At 38.2% G+C, this 23,212-nt stretch overlaps 1 protein-coding gene and 1 long non-coding RNA gene across 3 annotated transcripts in view; one reads left to right on the top strand and one right to left on the bottom strand.

The window, feature by feature from the left end:
* The window catches only part of LOC143215938 (uncharacterized), a 95,677-nt gene that overhangs the window by 1,065 nt on the left and 71,400 nt on the right, over positions 1–23,212 (top strand). For both annotated transcript variants that reach the window (XM_076438568.1, XM_076438567.1), the window contains exon 3: positions 21,745–21,989. The gene's annotated coding sequence lies outside the window, so the exon portion shown is untranslated. The remainder of the gene's footprint in view (positions 1–21,744; positions 21,990–23,212) is intronic.
* LOC143215945 (uncharacterized) lies at positions 876–5,265 on the bottom strand. Its single transcript, XR_013010488.1, has 2 exons — positions 4,230–5,265; positions 876–4,133 (listed from the first exon to the last, which is right to left on the bottom strand). It is a non-coding gene; the product is annotated as an uncharacterized LOC143215945 (long non-coding RNA).

Genomic DNA, 23,212 nt, shown 5'->3' on the forward strand with positions numbered 1-23,212 from the left:
TTGGAAAACAACGTAGGGGCAATAGTAGGCTATGGTGGGGGTATGGTTTAGTACCACAGTACCACAGCTCTGGCATCACTGCTCCTAAACAAAGTCGCAGTTGACATTGGTGCAAAGGAAAATGTCTCTTAGAATGGTCTCAGGAACCACCCCCTTTCGGGATTTTCACGAATTTTGGGACACCCTGTATACGTAATATATATACTATCTTAGGTCATGGCAGTAGATAACTCAGTTAAGTTAATTACTAAGTTTCATTGTCTGGCTCTACATTCACTGCAGGAACGTTTGGATGCTTTTTACGCATTGTAGCCACAAGGCAACAAACAGCAACAAAGTTTGTTGAACAAACCGCTCACGTGTATTTGTATATATTTACGGTGCACGTCATTCATGCGTCGTAGATTTTCTAACCTCAAATAAGGCAACATATATTTATATGATAATTTTGTAATAAAAAATATTTTCACAAAGATGTGATTTTTTCCCTTAATACGCACTCTTTTTTGAGTAATGGTTGATAAATAGAAACTATAAACAAAATATCGTGCATTTAAGGGTTAATGAAAATTGTAATTATAAGTAGAGTGTAAATAAATGATTATCCAGCTTTACAAATTCAAGAAAGATTTTAGCTTTAACTGTATGAAAATGTGTCTAATATGAATATATCTGAAACATGAATACAGTTTGAGGATCGACATCACGCTCGAAACTAATTTTTCAATTAAACAGGATTATTTCTTGATCGCTTTATTACGACCTATGCGTAAGGTTTGATTAAAATTCAAAATTAGTTGATTACATGACTTTACTTATAGGAATTAAGGGGTATATATATATATATATATAATAAAATAAATACACAAAATATATTTAGATTCATTATAATTTTATTATTATTATCTTGTAGATTCTAAGAAAATTATCATGTTTTGTAAACTGTAGTACAAAGTACAATTAAAGCTAAAACTACCGAATCCATGAAAATAATGATTTTTATATTATTTATGTTACAATTGTCGAGATTGTAAAGATGTTTTGTGGTACAGTGTTGAATAAATGCACCTTTGCTATTTTTATAAGCAATATAAATTATGGCTTTTTTAGAAAGAAAAGTACCTAAAGTCACAGCAGTTGCCTAGCTCTTCCAAAAAATAGATCATTAGTCACTTTGAATGTCTGGTAGTTTTAGTACGATTACAGTCTGCAAACGAAAATATCAAATTTTCAAAAAAATTTCTAATTATAGAGACAAAATGGACACTCGTGATACATGCAAAACTGCATAGAATGCAGATTATTTTTTACAATCTATATTGAACATAAATTAATAAATATATAATAAATAAACACATAAAACACACATACACAGCCACAGAACACTTGGTCACACAGTATAGATATATATAATGTTAATGAATATACAAAAGTTTATGAATGTGCATCCATATCGGAATGAGTACGAAACGAAATAAGTCGTTTCGAAATTAATGTATAATATATTATTACTTATTTTTATAATCATCCTGACTTTACAAAATATATGTTACATAACCTATCGTCCGATATTCTAATACGAATGAACTGTTATGAGTGTTGCTAATTTGCTAAGCCTACGTTCCACAATCACAACTCACACGATTATTTTCTATCAATCACTCAATCTCTCCATTCTGCGTTTTGTCCATTTCACATTTACTTTGTATACATACAGTAGACTACATAGGACTAGACAATACAAACTATCTTATAAGTATACATCATAGACTAGATTTGTTGATCATGGACTGAGATCGGGAACTCTACTAAGTTTTCCAAGTTCAACTTATGAACGTGGTTAGTAAATACCGTCACGGTTTCGTAATTGGATTGGACCGTTCGAGTTTGTTGTCCATGGTTTCGTTGACTAGATTCCACTCCTCATAATATGTTCTCTCAGAGATCAATTATTCACGCATATTTCTTATTCATCTATAATCTATACATATATTTCTCTGACTAGAATTTATTTAATTATTGTCATCACTGTGCGATTCACGTACTTAGTCGTACTTTATGAATCTTACTTACGAAAAATTGATTCTCTCTTTAGAATCGATGAAATTGAGATTATGTTTGGTTTATCGACCTCGGTCGGTACGCTTTTCGACTAGATTTCTTTACTGAAGCACGGTAACCGAAATTACCATGATAAGGTTAACGTAAAATTATTCTTAAGTATTAAACACAGCCTTATAATATTTAATTCATTCGTATCTTTTTTTTTGTTGGACACTACGTGTATCGTTTGTACTCTTTTGTTGGCGATTTGGTTTTACTTTAGAACGAGTTTCGTTCGTATACTAACTAATAGCTCAATAGTTCATTAACACATTAAATGCTCAACAAAGTGTGCGTTCGCTGTCATCTGTGACCAAAATGCGCTTCAATATAAAAGCCTGAAATTTTACTTATTGGTATCAGTGATCGATACGACATTTAACGTGTTATATCGTATTAGAACTTGCAACCTAATCCTATACAAGTAAATCGAACAGCTGCCAATGTGGACATTTCATTCGCAGAATAAAAGGTGCTTAAAAAGACTCGTACGTTAAGTAATATTACGAAAATAATACAAGCTAGAAATAATTAACTTGGCTTTTCAAGTTTTCTTATTTTTATCGTTTGCTATACAATAATGATATTAAATGAAATACTGGCACGTTTCCCAAATGGATAGACGTCATTGTGTTTATCATTTATGTACGTTGAGAAACACAAGTTTTTTCCACCGATACTATTATACAATTGAATGCAGTAGAAAATAAGACACGCTCTGCTTTTTTTTGTATATGTATGGCATCTCATCCACGGACAATATTTACTGTTATATTGTACGTAAGTGGGCAAATTAATTATACGCAATTATACAAGTCACTCTATAATATAAACAAGAAATTGCATTTAGTTGTGGCCTGCATATCTGATTCCGTATATATTGGGTACTTAAAATAAATAATGACTAGAAATAGAACCGACTAGAAATTATCAGAATATGAAGTTATGTTTAATGCTTACACGCTACATCCATCTATACTTTTTGAACTTAAGGGATACTCTTTTTTTTGAGGGGTCGAAAATACGTAACATTTTTGATTGTTCTTTTTGTAAAAAATCAAGGAACACATATGGATCCATAATTTATACACGCTGAAGGAAGATAAACACTTTGATATTGACAAGGACGGATAATAAAAAAAAGTTGAAACTAAAAGTGATAGTTATCTCTTTATAGTTCGTATTCAAATTATATTCAACAATTGGTCGAAATAAAGAAATTTGTGCATCTATTTTGTTGAGACGGTCACGATAAAGATTATAATTCCGATTCTTTTTTAAATTATCGAACAAATTGAAGGCTTACGTTACAAATCAGAATGTATGTAATAATTTAGCATGTTTAATGTGTGAATGTCTATAAATCTTCTCTGCGTATAGATCATTGCATAGATAAAATGTCTTTAACAAAACTAGAAGGGAGTATTTTTGATCGCCATGCAAATGAATATTATGTTAAATATGTTAAATATGTACTTTCATTCGTGTTAATCTTTGTTAAACCAATATAGAGAGAGAACTACATTGAATTAATTTATACAACTTACTGCAAATGACTAGACCGGATACGTAGAATTATTTTACATAAATATTCTGTGACTAGATTAGGCTTTGTTTATAATTTTTAATTTTGATTAGATCACGTTGACTAGTATCTGTTGATATTGACTAGATATTGTTGCTTCGATTTCCTTAAATTGACGAAATCATTTTTATAAAGAATTCGGTGTCGCTATCATAACGTTATAAATTATCAACTGAAATTATAATTATTGTGACGTTAGAACGGCAAGTTGTCCCACGCTAATTAATATACATATAATAGAATATACATTCCTAATCTAAAATAAATCTACGATAATTTAAATGACTGTTCACTGAAGAGTCCACGAATATTTGTGCGAATTTCAGTAACTACAAGCTATTTTGTTGAAATAAGTGAACATGTGAAATTAAAAGATCGTCCTGGTCCTTACTAAAAGTATAGTGCCGTTGTTTCAGTCTCGTTTTCATGTCATAAATGCATCGAACTGTAAACAATCATTTAAAATTATACGGGAACTTAAAGTATATGTATATAAAAACTAGACGTTAAACGAACAGTAAACACAAATAAATTAGCATACCTATTCCTACAGTGTCAGAAGTAAGATCTAAGGTCCATCGACGAAAACGGAGAAGCATGTTTAGCTGGCCAATCACCACTGCAGACGAATCCCTGATGTATTGCCGACATAATCGTTGCATTTCTTTGGTGGTAGTTTAGCTTCATCGATTGGTTCTTCCAATTTTGCAATTTTGTCCAACTTCGATGGAGATGATCATTTACCGAGTATGCGTTGTAGCGTTGTACTTTTAGCATCAGTACTCTACGTCTGTCTCTCTCCCCGTCTTCAATTTCTTCTTTTGTACAACTTAAGCATACGTTTAGCGTATATACAGCCATTTGTACAAATTGTCAATGTGACGACAGAACGTGATCAGATGTTTCCCGATTTCTCGATGTCGGCGTCGTGAACGATCGTCAAGCACGGCCGTCCTATTTCCCCGCGATCTTGATCGCCCTTATTCGAAAACGTTTACTCCCGTGGATCGATCGACACGTTGATCTTTTACTGTACTCACGTCAACAGCCCTCCGATTCGGTATGGTTGTTTCGTGGACTCTTTACGAACTGCATCGGAGATGGACCAAGTTGTTCGACTTTCCAGACTTCCTTCTCGGAGTGCTCAGTTCCGTCGATGTCGCGGGGCAGTTTGCGCGGTTACGTCTTCGATTTAGGCGGAATCGTGATCAGTTGATTCCGAGAGTCGTCCGGACGGTCTTGGCTCGACGATCGTTCTCGGTGATTTCAATTTGACGCGTCGAATCGGGAAAGCGGGGCAGAAGGTCGCGGACCCTCGGAGATTGAACGGACGTTCTGTCGGAAGATACGGACGAAGAGAGGACGGGAAATGTATGTACAGTGTGGAAAGTGACAGAAAGGAAAAGAAGGAAACGGTAGATGAAGAAGACGAAAGGGAGAGAGAGAGAGAGAGAGGAAAGAGAGGAAAAAAGGAATACGCTCCGAGGATCACGCAAGCGCACAGTCGCTCGTCTGCTCGCTGACTACTTCAAACTCTGCTGCGCTCCGAGATGCATATATCCCCCACCGTGACCTAGCTTATTATTTCCCACCCCTAGTCGACCAAACCGGCTCTCCCCCACTCTCTGTCTCTGTCTCTCTCTCTCTCTCTCTCTCTCTCTCTCTCTCTCTCTCTCTCTCTCTCTCTCTCTCTCTCTCTCTCGAGGTACACAAGTTGGCACGCACCCCACTTTCACGTTTACGCTCCGCGACGCTTTCCCCCTTACAAAGCCGTACCCCACCATTCCTTACCCCACTTTGTCGGCCAACTCAGCCGCATCCTATAGAAGCACGACCAAACATCATCCTGTTCTAGGATTCGCGCGAGCCGCCCCACCAGCCGACCAATTTCCAAGATTTAACCCCCCAATCTGCGCGCGTGCGCACCTTTCTATATGTTACGCCATTAGCCGAGCGTATCGCATTATTCCCAGCCCGGAGCGAGGCGAGGTCGGTGATTTACCTCTAGGGCGAACCCCTTCAGTAGCGCACGCGTCGCGTCGGCTTGCTACTGGCTACTGGGTACGCGCGAGCAGAACCACGTGTTGTTCCTTCCGAGCGCGTGCCAATTTAGCGAAATCGCGAATTTCGATGATACCTATGGTACATATTGTAAGGAAAAGCCGTATTTACGGATAACAATGTATATAAAAACGCAACAAAATTTTTGAAAATTTGACAAGATAAAGATAACTCTTACTAAATTAATGCAATTACCAAAGTTTGGGTTCGATTCACTGCACCGTTTAAGAATTATAGCAACTTAAAGTTTGCACATTTGGATGTAAAATTCATAAAATTCCACTTCAAACACTATTTAAACCTTGAAAAAACGCAACTAGAAACTCCAGTTTTTTTATATGTATGTAGTAAAAATTATGTAATTAATTATGTTCAAAATTTATTAGGATTCACTAAACAGTTACAGAGCAAAAAAATTATAAACTGTTATAAAACGTTAAAATCGTGTTGTCTCTCACTAGCATGGAAACGCGACAAGTGTAGAGTGTAGACCACTGAATGTATATAGCTACAGAGGGTACAGTATTCGCAAAAGTTTAATACAAAATATACTCATGAATGGCTTTCATTGCCATGTATTGATGGATTTCGAATTTCTTATACTTTTGTCTCCCATTGTACCTCCAAAATCATTTCTGAGAATACGATCTATTTCGTAAGGTCCTTTAAATTTTGGTATCATTTTTGTCGAAACACCCAATGAACAATCGAAATTCCTTATCATAACTTTGTCTCCGATTTTGACGTTTGTTTAATTTCTGATTCTTTCGAATCTGTTCGTTGGCTTGCTCGCGCAACTCCGATACTTCGCGGCGTGGTACAATTAATTCGTTCGCTTAGTTCTAACGCATCTCGTAAGTCGTCAATTACTCTTCCGCGCTGCCGTACGCCAAACAGTAACACGCTAGGACACTCGTTTGTTATCTTTGATATCGTATTATTACATGCGAACTCGACGTCCTTTAAAAACACCAGGCCAAGAACAATTAGTTTCGTCCGTTAATTTGGCAATCATCGGCAATATTGTCCGATTTACTCTTTCTGCTTGATCATCGGCTTGCGGAGAGGCTGTAGCTATCTTTAGTGGTAAAATATCGACGAAATAACAAGATAAAATGTTACTTTCCGATGTTTTTGTATTCAAATCTTAGTTTCTGCACAATTTTCGTCTAAAATAAAGCGATCTGTGGGACATACTGCTTGTTTACACAAATCACATCGGGCACTATGTATATTAGTATTCGGTTTTTTCTCACACATGTGACACCGGACTCGTCTTTTTGTTGGAGGAGTATGCATTATACGATTACTACAAGACGATACAATCACTGGTGGTATGTATACCATGTATTTGTGCAACAAGTGCAGTCGCATTAGATCCTCGCGGTAGATGCGTGCGTAACGTAATATAGGAATGCACCAAAGAATGTCCAATTTCAATAAAAAAAAGACGTCGACGATATCTTTTATTTTTATTCCACGTTGCATTGAGTAATAGTCCAGTCAACGAAAAGTTGTAGAGTGAAATGGAAGGAACACAATTTTTAACTTTAGGTCTTTGTTTGGACTAGTTAGGAGGTAAACATACTAAAAGTCCCCACGCCTAGGAGGGAACGGGGTGCAGGGGGGCACGTAGAAGGTCCCCTTTTTCGGTTTTTCGCTTATATCTCGGAAACTATGCGTCCTAGCGATAAGACCATTCTATACAAAACTAAAGCTGATAAAATGTGCCACAAGATTGATTGGATTCAGTTTTTCGCTATCTCGCATAGTTTCCGAGATATCCGCGCTGAAAGTTCACGAATTGTGCGGAAGAGTTAGCTTAGTCAAATAAGGCATTTCTTTTCCAGAATTAATGAACTTTGAGCGCGGATATCTCGGAAACTATGCGTCCTAGCGATATGACTATTCTATACAAAATTAAAGCTGACAAAATGTGCCACAAGATTGTTTCTATTCAGTTTTTCGCTATCTCGCATCGTTTCCGAGATATCCGCACAGTTAAGTGCACCGTTTGATTCTGAAATTGGCATGTAGTATTACAAATTTCACCGAGAATTCAAGCTATTGAAAATCGAAATACGACCTATGAAGTTTTCAAGTATGAAAATGTGAAAAATTGTGGGATAATTAGCGTGACGTGTAAGGTTATGAGATAAGTGTCTCGAGTGTCCGTGAATTAAATAGGGGTTTGGCCATGAAGTCGGAGCCTAGAACATCGTGAGCCGTTCGTGAATATCAATGCCGTGCCCGCATCGATGACATTTGTCACGCTTTTGTATTGCTAATTTAACGTTTCGCCGACCGCTAAGAATGACGATACAGGTGCAAGTTACGGGCGTGATAAACAACTAAAATTACAGTGACGGATAAAAGTCAGCTTAAAATTCGAATTTCTCTATATCAGTATTAATAACTTTAGCACAGGATGGGGTTTTTAAAAAATGTCTATACTACTCTATACCATTCACTTAACCTGGGCCATCCTTGCCACGCTATACGACGTCGAACTTCTTTTGTTTATTCGCCTGTTTTTCACATAACACGTTCGCAATCCATTTTGTTCGACACGTGCAACGGACAAAACTAAGTGTAATACTACATTTTTGTTTCGTTGGTTTTAAATGGACTATCTCTATCTCCTCTTTTAGTTTCCGTGACTTCTAAATTCACTGTATAATACCGTAAAAGTTGTGATAGTTATCGTATACAATATTGTAGTAATTTATACATAGTTGATCGTTGTTATCAAGGTAATTGGGGTAACACATTGCAATACGTTGCAATACGTCGAAAGCCGTCACGTCGACGTCTCATGTCGAACGAAAACTGCATTCTGTTACAGAGCAAGGATATAGACAACAAGCTGCATACCAGGGAAAAGTGTTCCGCTGTTTCACAGCGAAGATTGCCGTTATTAGGAGTATTCGGTAGGTCGATTGCCGAGATAAATGGCGAGGCAAGGGGAACCCCTAAATTCGATACGGAACGGGGGAATTCTATAGTACATATAACGCGTTGGTTCGTGGCACGCGTTCAAATCTGCGGACATACCGTATACTCTATACCGAGTTCAGCAAATACATAGATCACGCGAATCCTAATCGAATTCATAGACTGGATACAAGCTCACGTCCGAGAATTCTCGGGGGTAATTCGATCGAGTAGATGTCTCTGTCGGTATTAAGCTTGACGACAAAGCGTTAACGTGAAGCAGGGAGGGTGATCGACGATAAGCTTTGACGGCCGCACTTTTTACGCAACATGTGCAAGAGCGCGCACACTTACTATTCACAGAAATTAATATCGTTTTCAGTAATCTTTATTGTTATATTATACAAGCTGTTTTCGCTAACTCGATTATCTCGAACTATACGTTTTCTGAACATTCTAAAACATGGAATTTAAATGGTTTGAAAGGACCATTTCCAGACAATACATGTTTTCAGCATACAGTTTCAGTAATTGATAAAACAGAATGTCGTTCACACAAAATTTTCTCTGTGCTTTTCCTCGAACTCGGTAGCTTTCAAATAGTGTCTAAATACGAATCCTATTTTTTGACAAAAGATTTATTCTGAAATCATGCCTCGAATGAACAAATTCTTTCTTCCATATTTTTTTCGTAAGACATAGGTACACCTAGCTTGTCTAAGACTGCATCGAGACTTTTACAAATCTTTAACTTTTCCACGAACAACCGAATCGAACAGCTATTTCTACAACATATGTACATATGTATATCCTGTGAAAATGTCGCAAAGCCGCTCCCAATCTCCTGTCCGCGGACACAGTTATATCGATTTGCGTTTTCAAAATAAAACTCCCTCAAATTCCTGCCAGGATACTTCGTTTCGGGTAGACACTACAAAAGCTCATGCGTCACGTTTTTGCAGTTGTAACATTAAAATTACCAAGCATTCAAAGTAACGGTGAATGTTGCCATATAAAAATGGCAACACTGAACTTATCGAGACCGTCCGTAATCTTCAATAGAACAGATGCTTGGACAAGGTTTCAAAATATTAGGAGGAAACAAATTACACCACGAAATATTCCTTATCAATCTGTCCAGAACGAGAGATGGACTAATTCCCCTCCCAACAAGCTATTCATGGTAAGCTTCCCAAAGTGGCCTACTTTTGCGTTTCCAAGGCATATTTTGCAATATTCGGCAGCATGTAACACTGTAGTAACTTCATGAAAATGTATCACTCTATAGCTACGGCAGCGGTAGCATTGTAGTAACGCCTCCATATTATTGCTTCTTGCGGATCCGCTACATGCTGCCGAAAATATTGGAAATTACGCTTCGAAAACGCAAAGGTAGACCACTTTGAGAAGCTCGCGCGCTAGATTGATCTTTTATCTAACGATTGTGACTACGGAGAAGCCTCAACTTTGCATTATCGAGACCGAAACATGACTTAAGGCCTCTCGGATCCTTGCGATTGTTACGAGCCGAGTGTGAACGGGATTGTTGTGAACTAGCCGGTGCCTGTTTCATCACCGGGTCGCCACTAGGTAGGAAGAAAGGGGTAGTCGCGGACTAGTCGATGTCTCTTTCACCAGCGGGTGTCACAGGATTTCGGTAAGGGTGAGGTATTGGGAAGATAAGCTCTCTCGTAACTCTATAAAGAATTATTAATATACCTCGAGCGGTAAAGGTTTATCGAAATGGGGTAATTGCTAGCTACTGGAGTTTTAAAGGATGTGAAAATGATATTGAACACTCTCAAATGTCTAATATTAAGAGTAGAATATGTATATTCAATAGTAAATTTGATGGAATACAATTGTAACGTGTAGTATGATTCGCGGAAGCTAATTCCCCAGCTCTCGGTTTTGACGCACTGAGAAATGCAGGGGTAAATAGAAATCTGGCAGATATCTCTATGTTTTCCAGTTGTATGCACTTTCCCATAAGGGGAAAGCTGTCTATTTGGGCATGCGAGCCGGATCTCCTGCATGAACACGTGGTTTGAAGAAAGGAGTAAAAGTCACGTAGGCAAAGTCTCCGTGCGTAACATGTGAAAAGGAAAAAGTTGTTCAAATTGTCGAAATCTATACATATAACATACTTAAATTCTTCTCTTTCTAAATAATGACCGACTTTTTAGACGTTATAGATTGAATTTTTGATTTTTGTCCACTGGATCGTACCGAATACCGTCGCATCAATAATACTTATTCGATTTGGTAGCGTGACTAGAGATTCTGAGTAGGTATACATACGTGGCTCGGCGCGGCGCGGCACCCTTCCGAGCCGGCGGCTGTTTACTTCGTAACCTAAACGTAAGAAAGAGAGGACGATACGGTGAATGCAAGGGGAAACGGAAATATTGCATTACGGGTAGGAAAATGCGACGTAACGGTGCCCCCCCCCCCCTCGGCGCGGCGCGGGCGCGGGGATACTTAGTTAATTAAACCGTATCCTGTGTATAATTTCGCATGTTTCAAGATTAGGTTACAAGAGAACATGCTAAGCTTCCAAATCCGATAGGCAGATGAAGAAATACATGAATACATTATCGTTAATAACTCGCTGAATACAACATCGTTTCGAAGAGTATGCAAATTCTGTTGTAGACATCGTTCTTCTTTTAAATATCTTACTCACCTCACTTTACTTTCTACTGCATGCTAGATTTTTACTGAAGGCTTTTACAAAGAAATAAGAATATTATACAATAACCGCAGTGTGGAAAGCAACGCTCACGTACATTAAAATTAAGTTTCGAAAAAGTCAATATTTTTATAATTCTATCATTTTTTCATTCTAATGAGATTGATTCTTTGTAAACACGCGTTCTTTAGATACTTAAAGAGCCAGAGCGAGTGTCAGGAGAGCTTTCCGGATAAAGTTAGTTTTGTATTGGGATTGGGAAATGGTCGCTACTACACAAGTCCTGGTTCCAAGAAAAATGGTCTGCTATGGAGGAACTATAGATAGTTAAGCTCATGAAACTGAACGTTTTAGAGCTATTATTAAAATCGATAAATTAGTTTGTGCTCTCTAGAACAGATATGTTGGAGTTCTTCAGAAGTCTCTCAATTTTCCGGCCTTAGAGTCAGTGGAACATGCCGGTAAGATATAATACAAGGCATTCCTAGTTTTATTTATTTAAATACAGAAGAGAAGAAGTTCAAAAACGAATGCGTAAACTTTCAATTCTAGCTTTTGAGTATGATCAATGTCCAAAATCTGTTGCCTATAGCATTTTATCGTATAAATATTTATCGTGGAACGTTACTTTCAGGTATCTACAATAATATGAAAAAAGTAAACTATCGCAGTTAGTCGGGAAACAACACCAGGAGCACTTTGTAGGCATAATACCATGTTTCTCGGTGCGATTTAGTTCGATTTACCCTTTCGGCGGAGTACGAGTTTCTTTTTTCACATTGAAACCGTTATGCACTGGATTCCCGTGCTGGTGTTGCCCAGTAATATTCCCACGAACAGGTGGTGCCTAGCTAGGGACAGAGAGCACAGACGTCCACACTTTACCGAAGTGTCTTTTTTGTTTGACGAGTGGCTCTATCGTATCGCGATCGCTATTGTTGGCATCGTATTCAGCTCCCATGGTCACACGTATGTAAACTGCCTACATCTCGAACTTGTATTATGTATTATCTGTCGTGGGACGACGCGACGACGTGCCCGCTTTTCATCGTTATTGCATGCCGTCCGATACAGAAAGAACTTGACGCCAGCAAATAGGTGACAGTAGAAACTTACAATCCTTTCAGTGACCCTTTCAAATGTTATACTATGGGCGCTTATGCGTCCAATAAACGACACGGCTATACAAGATACGCGTTCAACACAGCGATTAATTATACACATGTTACATTTATACTGTACGAGGGTAGTCCCACCAGTATTCCACCTAACAAAGAAAACACAAAAAATTTGGGTTAAAATAACTTTATTTCTCAACGTAGTCTCCTTTTAGCTCGATACACTTCTCCCAGCGATGTTCAATAGCTTCGATACCCTGTTTATAGTAAGATCCCTCGAGTTCCTCAAAATAGAGCCATCAACCGCAGACTCCACCTCTTCATTGTTGGCAAATCTTTTACCACCGAGCCATTTTTTCAAGTTTGGAAAGAGAAAATAGTCTGAGGGGGCTAAATCTGGCGAATAGGGTGCGTGAGGAAGCAATTCGAACTTTAACTCATTGATTTGTGAACTGATGTGTGAACTGGTGCATTGTCCTGATCGAACGACACTTTCTTTCTCGCTAAATGCTATTGGTGGCTGTCAAACAAATACTAAACAACGTAGCGTCTCCAGACTTCAAACTTAAGCTTTATAAAGATTGTACTTTTGGCTATATGTAGTAAGTTTTCAAAAAACAACCGCCACTCGTCCTTACCGAACGGATCATTTCAGAAGTTTCGACAACATAGTTTTCATTGGCAAGGAAAGAATTTTATTACAATCAGACTAGAATTCTATTTTATCGCACAATAAGACTACAGCTTACTTTCAACAATTATTATGTAGAACTTAGGATAGCTCCTTAATTAGACTTGCAGTTTGGTAACAGAAAGTAGCACGCAACTCAATCAACTACTGTACGAGGGTCATTCAATAAGTAACGAGACAAATTGATATAGCTCGAAAATTGTTTATTGAATTAATACAATATTTTGGCTAGTTTTTAACAAAATCCCCCCCAACACTTATACATTTGTCCCATCGTTCCCCTAATTTATATGTAGTGAACTTTCAGCGCGGATATCTCGGAAACTATGTGAGATAGCGAAAAACTGAATAGAATCAATCTTGTGGCACATTTTGTCAGCTTTAAATTTGTATAGAATGGTCTTGTCGCTAGGACACATAGTTTCCGAGATATACGGGAAAAGCGAAAAAGGGGATCTTGTACGTGCCCTCCTGCACCCCGCTCACCTTCTAGGAGTGGGGACTTTTAGTATGTTAACCTCCTAACTAGTCCAAACAAAGACCCAAAGTTAAAAATTGTGTTCCTTCCATTTCCCTCTACAACTTTTCGTTGACTGGACCACATACTGACAAGCCGTGTAGCGGTGACTGCAACAAGTGGGCCCCTTTCGAACACTCATCGATCCCTTTATCATCTTCATTGTTTAGAAGCAATTTCGGATCACTATACCCCTACCGCAGACGCTATTGAATAAATAAGACATTGTTTCTCAGACGTTGTTTACATTGAAAATTGAACGCTCAGTGCTGAACAAAAGAAACTGTCGATAGTAATACATATAATGTACACAACACCACCACAATTTTTACAAACTAAAGCGAGAAAACTACAAAACAGGAAAGAAAATTGTCAGTTTATTCAAAATAAAGAAACAAGTAAAGACACTCGGTGGACAAAAGTTAGTTTAATTCTACATTTTTGTGATTACACTTTTGATAGTCAAACATGTCAAACATGATGTTAGCTTTTGGTATACTTGCAATGCATCCGTGATTACAATAATTAGAAGCTCAAATAATGCATAAACTCGAATTTTTCGAAATTTTGACATGCGGCGTTTTTCCTGACAACCACAGAAATATTGGTTACAAAAGGATAGAACTCTTTTTCATTTTACAAGAATGACTTAGCATTCGTATTTAATTGATTTTGTTCGAAGTATTCGAAAGTGTGAACAAAATAATAATTTCTTTGTTAGTACGAGTACTTAAAGAAATGTGCTCATCCAAAATTGTCCAAAGATTTTCGATGGGATTGGGATCTGGGAATTGTGGTGGGCACTCGAGGTTTTAAATTCTTTCTCCCCCCAAAAATAAATAGTTATACTTTTCTCCCCCCAAAAATAAGTAGTAATAATAGTTCGCTATGCTTTTAGGAGATGCGAAGGTGTGTATGGGAAAAAATGATTACGCGGACGTGTCCGGTGAATTTTCTATGGATTACTTCTGAGCAACTCGAGAGCGCAGTAATAAATATTTCCAGCAATGGCTATTAATAATATGAAGTAAGAATGCAGCGTCGCAGAAGTTTCTACGTGTTTTCAGAGACCGCTTATTAAGTGTAAATAATGATACAGTAGTCACGGGTGAACTGGCGGCGTCGTACAATTTAATTTAAAATAAACGTTTTAAATGACCGTGTTCCCCTATGCGACGATGTTTAATAAAACTCAATAGTATCGTTTATTCTTGCGTGCCCGGACAGGAACAAGAATATTCGTGACGTTTGCACACCTGTACCATATGACGTTCTTTCCACAGCCAAGAATGTATCATAAAAGCAAACAAATGATGTATTACTCTTACGGAAATAAAGTCCACCGTGTTTCACGGTGGATGGTCTGTAATTTTCGGTGCGGCGCGGCGCGGCGGGGCAGTACACGTACATACGCGTCTCTCTTAAATGGTATGCAACGCTTTTGCGATCACATTCCCAGCGGACGATAATTTCGATCAAAAGGGGCCACTTATTACGTATACAGCAACAAAGAAGAATGATAGCGGTAATTAGTGATTCAGGTGAATAGAACAAAGATACCGAATGTATGTTCAGGCCTATGAACATATTTCATTTCTGAGTAGATTTGGGTCGTGGTTTTCGAAAGACAAACTTTCTCAAATCAATTATTAACGAAATCATAGTATCAACGCATTTTTACACAAACTCTAATCATTTCTACACTCCCAAAGAAAAAGATAGCACACGCGTGCTATCTTTAATTTCTCGTGTTAAGATTATGCTAGCGTGGAAACTCTGTGTAGCGTGTCCAACATACCTCCTGCGAATATGTAAACAGAACATAGATTGACTTTAGTTCAATGAGTTCTCTTTGTTAAGAAGTAATCTCTGTGATGTGTGTATGAGAGGGATGCCGAGGCAACCCGAGCGTTACCGAGCCAAGCCGAGGTTGGTTCGTGCTCATTGTCAGACGTTAGAACACTTAGAACGTACGCTTGTAAGAAGCATTCCCGCGTGTGTAAAGAATGTATTAAACCAAAGTAATATAATTACTGTTTATATAATAAACTTTGAACAAGGTTCGACACTGAACCGAAACGTTAGGAAAGAAGAAAAGTTTATTGCAAAATTGCTAGATTTACTAACTAACAATAAGTGATCGAAACGGTAGCGCCGAAAGCATCATTAAATTAAATAGTTAATATCAGAGCTTCTTTTTATGGAAATGACGTTCTGTATGTTGGATTGGGTTCGATAATGAAAAGAGCTCGTCCCGATGGTGTATAATTTCTTTGTAAAATGAAAGACCAGAGCAAATAGGTAGGAAAAGTTTGTTCCGATAACGCCGAAAGCTGATCTGCATCATCAAAGTTTCCATGCTGCGCATCGTACTGGTTAACCAACTTGTCGGACCGAACCCTGTGAAGAAATAAAACCGAGTCGAGAATCTTGCTGCAACGTATTTATACGGGTTTCATCAAAAGCTTGTCGAGCGTTGCATTATTATAAGCAATTAACGATAAGTTCGCGCCAAGTATAAAGTACCGTAAAACTGTTGGTCTCGACCGAGCCTAGCATGCGATCAACCAAGGCATAAAACTGCTATGAAGTTCTACAAGGTTCGAGAGAAATTTTTACAAGGTGATCCCAGGCCCCGATTACCAAACTAATTAAACGAAACCGAGGCTGCAAGTTTTCTTTTCTCGAGCGGATGACGCACATACATGTAACACCCGTTTCTTACAACTTTTACCCACTTTTTCTTCGAAAATTGTAGCGGTTCATATCAAAAACGTAATTAATAACGCGAGCAAAGGCCATTGGCTAACTTTCCGTGGTGCACCGGTAAAAATAGTCACTCGACAAACAAGTATTCAAAGGGAAAATGCAACCTAAGAAGTGTTAACATTTTATTTTCTATGAAACCTTATCGGAATCCGTTTTATTTCACAGACTCGCTGTTCTCCTTGAGATTAGCGAATTCTTGCATGCAAATTATGTCGAAAGTTTCTCTTTTCACTCCGATATAATTTAACACAAGCGTACTGTATTGTGATAACTACGTTGTATGTGTATGAAGGATTACGAGGGAAAACGGTACAATTCGATTTACGACAAAGAGTTGAATATTAGTGGCATAACGTGGAATTAACTTATCAGCTCGGAAATATTAAATTTTCAAATAATACGTTTCACCTTAAAATAGATTTTATTAGAATTACGCAAAAAAATGTATGCCGTTTAGAAAGTGTAGTTGCCAGCTACATTTTCGCTGCAGAAAATATGTAGTGGTAATTACAGTAAAAGCTCCTTCGTTGTCCTTCGTTGGCAGGGGGTTTGAGCAGACAACGATCGTGCCCAGACACTATTTTTGATTTATGACTGCGTCTAGATATCGCGCCGACCGCGCCGACCGCGCCGACCGCGCCGACCGCGCCGAGCGAGATTCATTGTCAGTGGAGAGCCGAACATACATAGAGAAGAACAGACGGCACAGTTCAAAGAATGTCCCATTCGCTGTTCTTCGTTGCCTTCGAAACTTTCATCGTCGATTAAACCACTAAATACAGTTGAAATTATATCGTGTTTGGTGTCATTTTAATCAGAGAATGATTAACATTGTATTTGCTAAACAAATTATCTGGTTTAAAGCATTGACGAATAAATTGAAAATAGAAAGATGAATGCGGTGTTCTAACGATAAGGCTAGCGAGCAACGTGGATCTTCAAAAAGATTCCTATTTTCGGTTAAGACTGTGGATTAATATGGAACGAGTCTGTGCCAGTTCTGACGAAACAATCATCGTGGAAAGCCTTCGTGTTAGACGACAGTATACCAGCAAGTATACGTAATAAGATCTCTATCGAGTGGTGGTCACGCTGGTAATTTTCATCCGAGACTCGTTTAATTGCGCGGCGCGGCGCGGCGGTTCTGCGTTGCCGCGAGGGAGCTGCATTAAGAACTAATCTACTGGATTGTCGCCGAGGATAATATTCCCAGCACTTACATAGGCAGTGTAACCGTCAGAAAGTCTAGAATCGTTTACGTACACGATGTTTCATTATTATTTATGTATTTCACTTTTAACGTCGCATCTGTTACAAGGCTATTACCGGCAAAGTGGTACAAGCTTTACAAATTAGGGAATTAATTTCCTATCCCCTAACCACCCTCGGTGGACCAGTCTTTTTTGGTTGTGTGCAGTACCTATAGCAGAGTTGGGCATAGCACAATTCATTTCAAATGAATTGACATTTCAAACAATGCTGTATTCGAAATTCTTTATTATTTTTATTTTAATTACACTGTTCAAATAAAATAATAAATAATTTCATCTCGAAAGAAGAAGAGTTGATCGAAGTAATGAAATTAAATTAGTAAAAGAATTGCTGATTTTTGTAGTTTAATGGTTGAACTTTAGCCGCTTTCGCTTTTAAAAATGTTCTTTAGTACACGAAATATGTAAATAGAATTTTGAAGACTACGAATTGTTTGATCAAATGGCAGATGAAATGAAAAGTTATTTGGATTTCATTTGAAGTTCAAATATAATTATCGAATAATTGAAAATAAAATTATTTGGCTGGTCAAATCAACTAACATACACTGGGTGGTTCACGCAACTTGATGAACACACCTATATGTTGAAATCGAAATTTGAAGAATTGTAGAGTTGAAATTGAAAAATTGAAGTTGGAATCAAAGAGTTGAAATCGATGTTGAAATTTGAAAAATTGAAGAGTTGAAATTGAAAAATTGAAATTAAAGCAAAAACACTAACTCGAACAAATAATAACAATGCTAATACTGCTAGATTATGGGTATATAAAAACCACACTGTTGATGGTCTTAAAGACGTAAGCGTTAGGAGTCTATGGACGTCGTATGCTATCTGGCTCCAATACAAACTTAACAGCATGACGAAATTCGTTATGTTGTATGCTAGTATGTTGTTTTATTTCGTCGCAACGACAGTCTAATATCTGTAAAGCTACATCAATTGGTACGTTTGTAAATAAAGGGATTGTTACATCAAGGGATTCAAATAACTCTTGAAAAGGATCCAAACTAGGATCGAAACGTTGATTTTGTTTTATAATCAGCAAAATTGCTTCATAATTAGAACTAAACGATCGAACCGTTGCGCCGAAAGCATTTAACATTGAGGGTGACGAGAAAATTTCGTAATCTTGCGGTAATCTTTACCGATGATTTTAACGGTCTAGCAAATCGTGTTACATACAAACTCATTTTCCAAATGGCCGTGTGTACTATCGTGCTGCTCCCCTACTAATATGTGTAGTTTCCGCTGCGTCATGTCACGGGAAAGACGGGAATCCCGAGCCTCTTTCTTCTTTTTGTAACGTGTCATAGGAGTATCAGCACGCGCGGAATGCCTATCGAGGTGCGATGGTCTTCGGGAAACTTTATAGCGTTAAGACGCATACGATATACCAGCTAATATTATATTATACAATTACGCGCATACACCTGGAGTCTCTCGTGTCTCGTGTCTCGTGTCTCGTGTCTCGTGTCTCGTGTCTCGAGTGTAGCGGACCGTGTTATGAATAGCGTGGCGGGCAAGGAAGAAGCACGTAAAAGGATCCTCGGTGGGCACGTGCCAGGATGCGGTCTGTCTCCACATGTACGCTACACGTTTTATCGATCAATTACTTTAGTATACGTGTTCCGATCGGAAATAGTAATTAATTCGAATAATTAAATCATCTTTTAAAACTAAAAACAATAAAAACTACACGAGTTATACGTGTACATTTTTAAAGAGCTTAAACTCCGCTAGTATCAACAAATTGGGAGACACGACAATTTACATAATTGAGTGGTTCGTATAATAGAGTCTCGCTAACTCTCTCTCTACCTCGGCTCGTTACCTGTACTTATTAGTTCTGATAACAGGAGCTGAGGTTCAGAAAACTGGAGTCCATTATAATGGTAACGTATACGTATACTCCCGTTCATAAGTCACTTATCGGACACATATTAAAATTTGAATGCCGACGATATTTTGTTATCAAAGGACCTTCATGAAATAAAAATGGTACTCGCTAACTACCTGTTTACAATGCAGGGGGGGCACGTAGAAGTCACCTTTTTCGGTTTTCCGCTTATATCTCGGAAACTATGTGTCCTAGCGATAATACCATTCCATACAAAATTAAAGTTGACAAAATGTGCTATAAGATTGATTGCATGAATGACGATCATTCTAAACAAAAATTTTTTATATAATGGCTAGGCTGCGGATCTTTATGGAAAATAAAAATTTTCTTCATCGGTTGTAAGAAATAGAGTCGAAAATATTAAATTTTTGTAATCTTTCCACTGTTTTAAATGTTGCCTATTAATTTTTCCCATAAACGTATAAAATCCGCAGTCTAGTAATGACAAAAGCGAATACACGACTCTGTTAATAGTAATGAGAAAATGAAAACTGCATGTTACCGAAAGTCTAATTTTTGAGAAAGTGTTCGGTAATGTGTCTTTATAATGTAGTCTTTGTGAAATGTTACCACATGCTTTCAAATTCGAATGTTTTTACGAGGTGGCTCTCTTGAACCTTTGGGAAAACAATCGATGAGCGAGCACCAAACTCTTCCCACGGTATTGCTCGTTGGAGAAGGGGATGGTAATGGTACGCGGCGATTCACAGTTTAACATGAGGGGGTGTAATTTCCTTGTACAGGTGGGACAAATGGATGAGTTCACGGTTTCCATTGACATAATGATGGGTACTTGCCATGTGTAAATTGTTTATAAATGTTTGCAACTGTATTCCATGCTGGCACGAACTAAACTGAACCATGTGAACGTTAAACTTGGATCGAAACGTTGAGAAAAATCTTTTAAATTGCAAAATTGCTTTGTTTTGATTTTAGATCGAACCTGTGCGCAAGTTTTTGCTAAAAGCCTTGCAAAAATATTTTTCTATTTCATACAAATTTGTTTCTTATTTAATCATATTCATCTGTGCTGTTTTCGAGAACCAGTCATATTTCGTGCTAAGTATAAGATCCAGTAGCGCGTTATAACTAGTTGGGGCCCCCTTTCGTTGGTAACGCGCCACTGTCATAACATCAATCTTTTATTATGGTTTATCCACGCAACCAACATCTACGTTCTCTTTTTGTTTTTGTAATTATATTGCACTAGTCGATGCAAAAGTCTGGTAATACGATGACGGTGTGACGTAGAGTAAACAATAAACATACTACAGTAGAAGCATTACGCATGCTTCATGATGTGTATCAATGCTTCGCCACTCGCCACTTTCTGCACTCGAGTCGTTGCTTTCGCATAAAATAAATAGACGCATGCAGGATGATATCATAACTATTGAATTATGTACGCGGGTAATACGGAACATCGTAAAATCTCAATAAAGAAGTAACAAATTCTACAGGGGATCGCGCACATTCGTTTCCCAGAAGCAATAAATACTCGTATGAACAATTAAGCATCGCCGTTAAACATCCGCCGTTGAAAGAGAAATAATCCAGTCAACGAAAAGTTGTAGAGGGAAATGGAAGGAACACAATTTTTAACTTTGGGTCTTTGTTTGGACTTGTGAGGAGGTTAACATACTAAAAGTCCCCACTCCTAGAAGGTGAGCGGGGTGCAGGAGGGCACGTACAAGATCCCCTTTTTCGCTTTTCTCGTATATCTCGGAAACTATGTGTCCTAGCGACAAGACCATTCTATACGAAAAATTAAAGCTGACAAAACGTGCCACAAGATTGATTCGATTCACTGTTTCGCTATCTTGCATAGTTTCCGAGATACATATAAGCGGAAAACCGAAAAGGAGACATTCTACATGCCCCCCTGGACACCACTCATCTTTTAGGAGTTGGGACTTTTAATATGTTTACCTCCTCACTAGTCCAAACAAAGATCCAAAGTTCAAAATTGTGTTCCTTCCATTTCCCAGTCTACAACTTTTCGTTGACTGGACTAATATTCGAAATACATAATATTGTTTGTTACGCGTGTAGTACGCAGTGAACGCGTTAACGATCGATCGCCTCTTGATTCTGTTTCAGCTTGAGTGAAAAAAAAAAGATAGGTAGAGGGAGCAGGAGCAGAGGAATGGTAGAACAAGACAGAAGACAGTATATCCGAGAAGAATATCGGTGACGAATATCGTTCGCAGCATTCGTGCGGGTTCCAGAGCATGGGGCAGCAGGGACACCGTAGAAAGTATACATGTATAGTTAGACAGGAGGCGTCCAGGAAGGAAGTGTCGTGGTCGCTCTTCCGGGCAGCTGCTCCGTATATCGGCATATAGGTAGGTACTATGGTAAAGTAATCCACTATAGGACACCGTACAAGTGCCATTACTACCGGGGGGCATCAAGGGCTTCATTTAATACCTCGTAGTTCATAATTAGGATCTGGATATTAAATATTACGTTTAGAGTTTTTTTCCTTCTCTCTTTCTCCATCTTCTTTTTTACCGTAGCGTCGCGCCGCGTCGCCGGCTTCTCCAGTCCTCCTTTAAAATTGTTGTGTCTATTACATCTCGGTATGCGTGAAATATCGACGTCACCACACCTACCCGACCCCGTGCATGTTTTTAATCTTTCGCATACATCAAAATGCTTATCAACAGTCATCGATAACACGTGAAACTCGAATCTGTTGTGTACACTCTGGGACGAAAAGATAGCACAATTTGAAATTAATGTAATTTCTGTTTATTAAACATTAGAAATTCAAGTTTTTCCATACGATTTTTAATCGAGGACAAACTAAAATGGTGCGAATCACCGTATGCCCGTTTTTCTCGTTGATATCATGAAAGGAAACTAAAACGAGACGAGTTGATTACATTTGTAACAGCTGCATTTCCCGCGTAGAGCAAACATTTCGATCATGAGAACAGAACTGCGAAGAATGTCGGGAAGCTAATATTTCGTAATTACGTGACAAAGAGCAAAAGTGACGAGGATGTTGGGAAATAACCGGTTATATTAGTATCAAGTTTTACCGATGCAAGTATTAAAAATTACTGCGCCACCTGTCTTCGTCGTTCTTTTCATATTCTCTCATTCCTTCTTCCAAAATTGAAAGTTACCGGGACGGCGGCAGCCTTCTCATCAAATCTTAAAGTGTTCCCAGAAGAATATTACTAACCTTTCGTTCGTCCATTCTTCCGTTCGTTCGTTCGTTCGTTCGTTCGTTCGTTCGTCCGCTCGTCCGTGGAAAAGTCGATGGAACCTCACATCCGGTACGCTACTTTCAATGTGATCTTCGACTTAATTTGTAACGAGATAAGTGGCAGGCACGCCGACCTAATTGCAATTAAAATTCCAGCTGAAATGAACTTTTAATGGCAAATTATTATTACGTTGGAGTAGGGTACCAGACTGGCAATCAATCAATCTTCTTCCCTTCGTTCTAGCACGTAATAACTGTAACGATTTCTTTACGGTTTCAACTGTCTTTCAAGTCGTGAGTTTCATTTCTTTTCATCGGAATAATATTTATACTCGTTCACCGATGAATTTG

The sequence above is a fragment of the Lasioglossum baleicum genome, chromosome 14 (genome assembly GCF_051020765.1).
Source record: "Lasioglossum baleicum chromosome 14, iyLasBale1, whole genome shotgun sequence".
NCBI lineage: Eukaryota > Metazoa > Arthropoda > Insecta > Hymenoptera > Halictidae > Lasioglossum > Lasioglossum baleicum.